Source organism: Sapajus apella, unplaced genomic scaffold, assembly GCF_009761245.1.
Source record: "Sapajus apella isolate SASKATOON/1434 unplaced genomic scaffold, GSC_monkey_1.0 scaffold101, whole genome shotgun sequence".
NCBI lineage: Eukaryota > Metazoa > Chordata > Mammalia > Primates > Cebidae > Sapajus > Sapajus apella.
Window position 1 is genome coordinate 2,038,206 of NW_022437041.1, and position 7,724 is coordinate 2,045,929.

The 7,724-nt window shown below is 39.7% G+C and overlaps 1 long non-coding RNA gene across 1 annotated transcript in view; it reads left to right on the forward strand.

Moving 5' to 3' along the window:
* LOC116536499 overlaps nt 1–7,075 on the forward strand; it is a 33,346-nt gene extending 26,271 nt beyond the window's left edge. Inside the window, exon 3 of the long non-coding RNA XR_004262673.1 lies at nt 6,537–7,075. This is a non-coding gene — a long non-coding RNA (uncharacterized LOC116536499). The remainder of the gene's footprint in view (nt 1–6,536) is intronic.
* Nucleotides 7,076–7,724: the final 649 nt, after the last annotated feature.

Consider the following 7,724-nt stretch of genomic DNA (forward strand, 5'->3'; position numbering starts at 1 on the left):
TGTTCACCACCACAATCAAGCTACTAAAGGGTTTCATCACACACACATACCAATTTCTCAGGCTGCCTTTTTGTAATTGGCCCATCCTCCACTTCAGTCCCTGGCAACCACTGATCTGTTCTCTGCCCAGTAGTTTTTGTCTTTTCCAGAATGTCATATAAATGAAATCATATAGTGTTTACTCTCTGAACGGGGTTTCTTGCACTTAGCATAATGCATTTGAGGTCATCCATGTTGTCATACATATCAGTAGTTCCTTTTTATTGCTGAGCGATATTGCACTGAATGTATGTGCAACTGTTTCAATAATTGGGGCACATTTTGCTTGTTTTCAATTTTTAGCGGTTATGAATAAAGCACTTTAAAACATTAGCTTACAGCAGTTTTGGTAAACATAAGTTTTTATTTCTCTTGTATAAACAGGAGTGAGACTGCGGGTCATATGTTAAGTGTATGTTTAACTTTAGAAGAAACAGCCAAACTGTTCTCCAAGTGGCTGTGCCATTTTGCCTTCCAACCAGCAACGCGTGAGAATTCCAGCTGCTCGACATCATTGCCAGACTGACACCCGTCAGTTCTATCGATTTCAGCTATTTGAGTAGATGTATGTTGCATTGCATTGTGGGTTTAATTTTTTCATTGCTCTAATGAATAATGACACTAAGGTTATTTTCCAATTATGTATCTTCTTTGGTGAAGCATTCTTAAAAAATCTTTGACCATTTTAAAAATTGGGAACATTTTAAAAAATGTTGAATTCTGAGAGATTTTTTTTTCCCACATATTCTGGATACAAGTCATTAGTTGGATACATGATTTGAAAATAAATTACTTTAATATGCTTTCTTTTTTATTTTTAAAGCCCTACTTAACAATTTTTTTATTTTTAGGCTCATGCTTTTTGTGTCATATCTAAAATTACTTTGCCTAATCCAAGGTCTTAAAAACTTTCTCCTGTGTATTCTTGTAGATGGCTTAATGTTCAAGTCATCTTAGACAGAACCTCACTGATTCTGTTAGGTCTTTGGATACTGAACTTGATTATCAAGGATTTTATCTTGATTTTGAAACCATCCAAGTGAAAGTGCTTTGTAAATTCTAGAATCCCATAGACTTTTTAGTTATGTTTCCTTGCATTTAAACTTTTATGAACACAGGAACTGCTATACATGTAGATGTTCATCACAACCTTGCGCCTAATTTCCTGAGTTCTCTGTACCTCTGCTCTTTCTAGCTCAGTAAAATAAAGCATTTTGCTTACGAGTTCTGGATCTAAGCAGGCCTGCCTTTTGGTAAGTCTGGCTCTGGCACTCACTAGCTGAGAGAATTTGGGAGGACTATGCAGTTCAAGTATCAGTTTCCTCTATGAAGTAAAAGACTTAACTCTTCCCAGTGTTTTAGCAAATCTGCTGTTGTTAGGAATCGTTGTCATTTTTATTGAAATGCTGCGTTGTTCCTTCCACTCTCCTTCAGTTATTAAATCACACAGTAGTCCAGGAGCTGAGGCTCTTTCCTTGTTGCCAGTCTTCCCTGTTGTTGGCAGCATTCCAGATACCCCATTGTGGTGCACCCTCTACCTGCAGGGACTTCACCCCACCCACTGCCTCTCTGACGATGGCAATCACCAGCTGTGCCACAAGACACCGTATGTCTCTAGATATTAAACTCCACCTGCCCAATCTGTCCCTCTTTACCACTTATCTTCCTTGACATTCACTATGTGTTAAAGCAAATGCTGATTCCTAGGTCCCAGCTTCTCCTAAGGTTGCCTGAACTCCACTCTCCAACTCAGAATCTCTCTACAGTAGGTCTATTTTGCCTCCTTTCTTCTTCTTTTTTAAATTATACTTTACATTCTGGGGTACATGTGCAGAACGTGCAGGTTTGTTACATAGGTATACACATGCTATGGTGGTTTGTAGCATCCATCACCCCATCATCTACATTAGGTATTTTTCCTAATGCTCTCTTTCCTCTATCTCCCCACCCCCTGCTGCCCCTCCCCTAACTCCCCGTCCCCCCACAGGCCCTGGTGTGTGACGTTCCCCTCCCTGTGTCCATGTGTTCTCATTGTTCAACACCCACTTATGAGTGAGAACATGTGGTGTTTGGTTTTCTGTTCTTGCGTCAGTTTGCTATTCTGCCTCTTTTCAAAGCTTTCAAAAAACATTTTGTCAAGTCTTTTTTTAAGTTCTTAATTGAAAAACAAATAAAACTCGTATCATAAATTCACCACTGGTTTCTACTTGCATGGGACTGAAATCTCTTATTTATGTTTAGGAAGTTCATAACAGACCGTATAGGTAACTTCCAGCCCGTCTTGATTTTAAACGGCTGCTATGATGGAAGTTCAGATTGCATATGACACATTCCATTTCAGTGGGATGGGATTGAGGAAATGATGGGGTGGCAGTAATTTGAACATGATGGGTATTGAAAAGCTTCATGTTCCAGAACTGTGGATATGTGGAGGCAAAGCCTGACTATTTTAGCTATAAAATCAACTGCTGAACTGTACAGAGGTTTATTGTCTCAGGTCACATAAGATTTCTTTAGTGAAAGGTATTTTATTTGCTTGGGAGTTGGAGGTACTACTTACACTGCTCTGTAGCATTTTGAATGCCATTGTTTTTTTCCCCTTTGTAAATACAGGAGTTCTCTGTGTGTCTTGAAGTCTGTTTTCATCTTCTTTCATCTCCTCTCACTCTCAAAACTAAAGATGTGAGGGATTTAACATCTCTCCTTCCTTCCCCATCCGGGAGCTGTGATATTTCAGAGGAAGAGATAGAAGTGCCTTTTGATTATTGTTCGGGGGCAATTGTGACATCTTCCTGGAAAGTTAAGCACAAGGAGAGATCAAACGGTCTGGTTTGAAGTCCATTGAATTCACAGCTCACTTGAGAAAAATATGAAATCAAGGAAAAAAAAAACAACCCACCTGTATAGAAGCAAACTAAAATCCAAATGACAGTGAAGTTCGAGCAAACTATTGTAGAAATGGGAAGAAATGACATGCTGTAAGCCACTGGAAGATGGATACTAATAATTTATTACCAAGTGTATGGATATGTTAAAAAAAAACACCAGCTAGAATCCACTTCTTAGGCTCTTGTACCACCGTGAGTTGGCTTCTGCCTGTAGTTCCATGGAAAGTCTCTCTGGAATCATCTACTATGTCATAGGTAGAGGCAGAGTCAGAGTGGGTACCAGCTGCCCATCTTACTGAGTCAGTGCTGACGGAGTGCCAGGAAATAATCAATGCATTCAATGTCCTGCCCTGAGGATGGTTAAAAAGTGAAAATTTTAAACAAAATTGTGTCTGAACTATTGAAGTCTTTGGTTGACCCATCATGGCCTTGGTTGTCCTTCATTTGTTCTCTTAGGAAGGGCTCTTACCACTTTTAAACGTCTTGTATTCTCTTAATATTTTGGCTTCCTTTTGTGATTATGATATGGTTTGAGCTGTGATTTTTACGATTCATGTGACTTTAGTGTTTATCAAAACTGCATGTGGCTGGGTACAGTTTATCAAAAGTACACGTTACAGACTGAGGCCTGTACTTCCAGTATTCTGAGTGGCTGAGGCAGTAGGGTCACTTGAGCTCAGGAGTTTAAGACCAGCTTGGGCATCACGGCAAAACCCTGTCACTACAAAAAAATACAAAAGCTAGCTGGGTGTGGTGGCATGCACCCATAGTCCCAGCTATTAGGGGAGGCTGAGGTAGGAGGATTGCTTGGGCCGGGGAGGTCAAGGTTGCAGTGAACCATGGTAACACCACTGCACTCCAGGCTGGGTGACAGAGCGAGACCTTATTTCAAAACAAACAAAACAAACCAACCCCCTGCCCCCCCCCCGCCCCCTCCGCATATTGGGATAGTAAATCTTGATGTCAGAATGAGTGGAGCACCTAGCTCCATCTTGGGGATTTTCCCATTGCCAGAGACCTGGAACTCCCTCTTAAAATGTGTCAAGAACCCTGAAAGAGGGAAGATACAGAGTGAGGGCCACAACACCACTGGATATACATCTTAAAACTGAGGTGAAGCTCATAGATGTTAGTTCCTGCATCTTGTAGTGATATCTTTACTCCCTAGGAGAGCTTGTCAGATGCGAATGACTGGGGACACACTTAGCAGTATGGATGGTGTGCGTCATCTTGTATCCCTGGAGCAAGATGATCCTACTTATTCTTGCACGATGATTAAAGAAGAGACTATATGCTGAAATGCATGAGATCTGTATATACCTTATTCCTGGGCACAGTTGGACCTGCAGTAAAGCAATGCTCTTGGGAACGGCCCTAACTCTCCTGTTATCATCCTTCGTACTAAACGGAGAGAGCAAATAATATGCAGTCTAGATTTGCATACCAACTCCTCAAGGAGTCACAGGCAGACATCTTGCAGCTGCTTACCCGCTATCATGGATATCAAATCCCTGGTTTGATAGAACTTGGACACCTTACGCGAAGCTGAAAATAATAGAAACCCCTCCCACTGGAGACTGAGGCGCCACTAATCTCAGGCAGATTCTTGTCAGGCAATGTGGAGGGAGCCTCCAATAATATACAGCAGATACTCCTGTTTATCTCTCCAAAATAATACATGAAAAAGAGAATAGTAAATTGTGAGGACATATGTTGATTTTGCATTTACAGCAAGGAAAGGAGGATAGAATATGGATATATATTCAGAAACAGATGAGATTATGGGTTTGGCAGAGGAATTGAGGTAATTCCAAACAGCAGGTTTCTGTTTGCTTTATAAACAGCAGGTTAGGTCATTTGCTGAGAATGAAGTGAGCAACCTCTGGTCCAGTGGTTTGAGGAAGACAGAGAAGTATAAAAATAGTCACTGTAAACAATAGGAAAGAGATTTGCCTGAAGAAGAACTGCAGGCTTTCTAGACACTTAAAGTTTGAGGCCATGAATTTTTAATAGTATCAATCTAAGTGGTTGTGTAATTTTTCTCTAGCAGTGATGAATCAGCAGACCAGGTATAAATAAGAAGGCAGACTTTGGGATGAAGCACGGTTGAAAATGCATCTTATGGCATTGTGTCAGGGTGGTTACACTTAATATTATCATTTTTGCCATTACTTTTCATGGCAAAAACTGCAATTATTTTTGCACCGACCTAATATATTGGGTAGAGAAAAATTATGATGATAAAAGTGTCTAGGATATGGCCATAGGGCCTGGAATTTGGAAGGCAATGGGAATAAAGATAGTGAAATGAGGCAAAGGAAAAGCTAAGAGTATAAGAAATATAGCTTAGATCCCAAAAGGAAACTGAAATACCACGGAAACAGTGAAACATTTCTTGCTGAAGAACGAATCAATCGTGTAAAATTTAGGACATATGAAGTAACCTCACAGCAATAACTATTTCATGGTTATTTTTTGGGTTCCTCCTTTTTCTTGTACTCTCATTTCCTCCAGCCTGAACTGTGTCAGAGCTAGATGGGAGTCTGCAGTTGTCCACTGAGGAGCCATGATGGTTGCAAACACTCAATCATTATACAGGTCGATGGCTTCTCAACTTACAGGGATTGAGTGAAAAAGTAACCGGAAGCTGAGGGAAGAGGAGTTGGGCTTCTAATGACAGGAGAGAGTGAAATGAAGAAATAAAAGTTCTTGCAAGAGAGACATAGCCTTTAATGAGGCCAAAACAGTACATGGTCAGCCCACAGACTGAAGTCAATTGCTTAGCTTACCTGTGCTATGTCTCTGCCCAGGCCTGTCCTGCTTGCAGATCCATCTCACACAGACAGTGTGCCACTGGATGTGAAGGTCCTTCACTGATTTCTCTAACTCACAGCCTTGTACATCTCCCCATGTTAGAATAGAAGGTGGAACACTTAGAAAGATAGTAGGCTAAGAAAGCCTTGTTCTTGATCAGGATTAAGTTATATACACTTAGTTTTAAATTTGCTTCTGAATTGCGGAACAGAAACTCCCAAGACTCCTGCAATCAGAATTATTTTTAAAGGTAGATTTGAAAAAGAGAATTTGGGACTACACTACAGAAAGGCTTAAATTTCAAGGTAAGGAATTTAGACCTTATTCTTAGATTCTTAACTAAGGCTCTCCCCTCTGGGGACAGAAAGTAACATGTTGGAAGTCCCACTTTTAGAAGATTCATGAGATGCTGGTGGATGGATGAAGTGTGTATTCATTTCACCTTACATCAATGAGAAATTTATCTTTTGTTCACTATCAACAGATCTTGTAGTTTCTTCCTGAATAATGTCTTTAAATAGATTTCCCTTTTCTTGTATTATTCTCTCCATTTCATATGCAGCCACTGTCATTTCATGTTTTTTCTCTTCATTTGCTCTCAGACATCCAACTTCCCTCCTTTAGTTTCAAAATGCCAGTTATTTGTGTCTTCTTAGTAGTTTTTGTGGAAGATCACCCATTGAACTAATCAAAACTCTCTCAGTGGTTTCATTTTAATTAACTGAAAATCTCCAATTACAAGTTCAAGTTACTTCTGTCCCTTCCCTTTCTAATTTAATTTCATTTATTTCTTAGGATTGCCTCCTTTGCTGTATACTTTCCAGTGAGATGAAGATTTTGGTCCTTTTCTCATTCATGCTCCTGCTTTTCAAAACCCAAGCAACAAATGAAGCCTCCGCAGAGACTTTCTCACTATGAAATCTCAGCATTCACTAGCCGGCCATGGTGAGCAACCAGACAAATGGACACCTATATACCGGTCTGTACCTGCAGAGAGAGAACTGCAAATCTCTGTGACCATTAAGCTATTTTATCTTACACATTGTTAAAAGTCTGCTTCCAAAAAGTTTACATCTCGAATACTGTAATTGAATAGAATCAGGGACCCTACCTGGGTCCTTCAGCTTTCACACTTTGTCTACTGAAGTAAGGGTTGAATATGCATGACTATCTCTAAGGTTTATGGGCTTACCTGTTGGTAGTAGACTCAGTAGTTTCTACATGGAAATGGGGAAACCTGTGACCTCCCAAATATTAAATATAAAAGTTTTTTTTTGTGTATACTCATGGCACCATTCTTTTAATAAAGAGATAATCTATATAGTTTTCTTTTTAAAAGATACTTTGGTTTCTTTATTGTTGTGAACGGACAAAGCTAATTTCTTTCTGAAGTGGTTCTTTGGTTGAGAATGGTAGCCACTAGTTGATGTAGCTGGTGAGAGTTAGCAGTCCCCCACAATCTGACTCCCAGGTTATCATGAAAGAAATCTCAGACAAAATTGTTACACACATAAAGACATTTACTAAACAAGCGAACATCAGTAAGTAGGCAGAAAATAGCATCTATAACTAGGTTTGTCAGCTTAAAGAAGGCAAGGCTCTTTGTTCTTTTAAACTCTTCAACATCCATACTAGATGAAAGGGTCACTAGGGTGACATGACAGCATTTCTGGATGCTGGCTTTTAATATCCTAATAGTCACACTGATTTGCAAAGGTATTGGCCAATCTTTATTACCTTTCCTAGGAATTCAGGAGACACACCACTGTCTTCTATTTTGCTCATACAAGGGATTGGAGGGAGTATGGGTCTCATAGTATTTTATCCAATGCACATTTCTTGACTATCTTTAATTTTACCAATAGGAGTCCAATTCTAACATTTGCCATTTTAATTAGACCAACAATTTTACCAGTAAAATAGTTTTCCAGACCTTTTCTATGTTTAGGTGATAATCAAGATGTGGAAAACAGGAGCACCTGG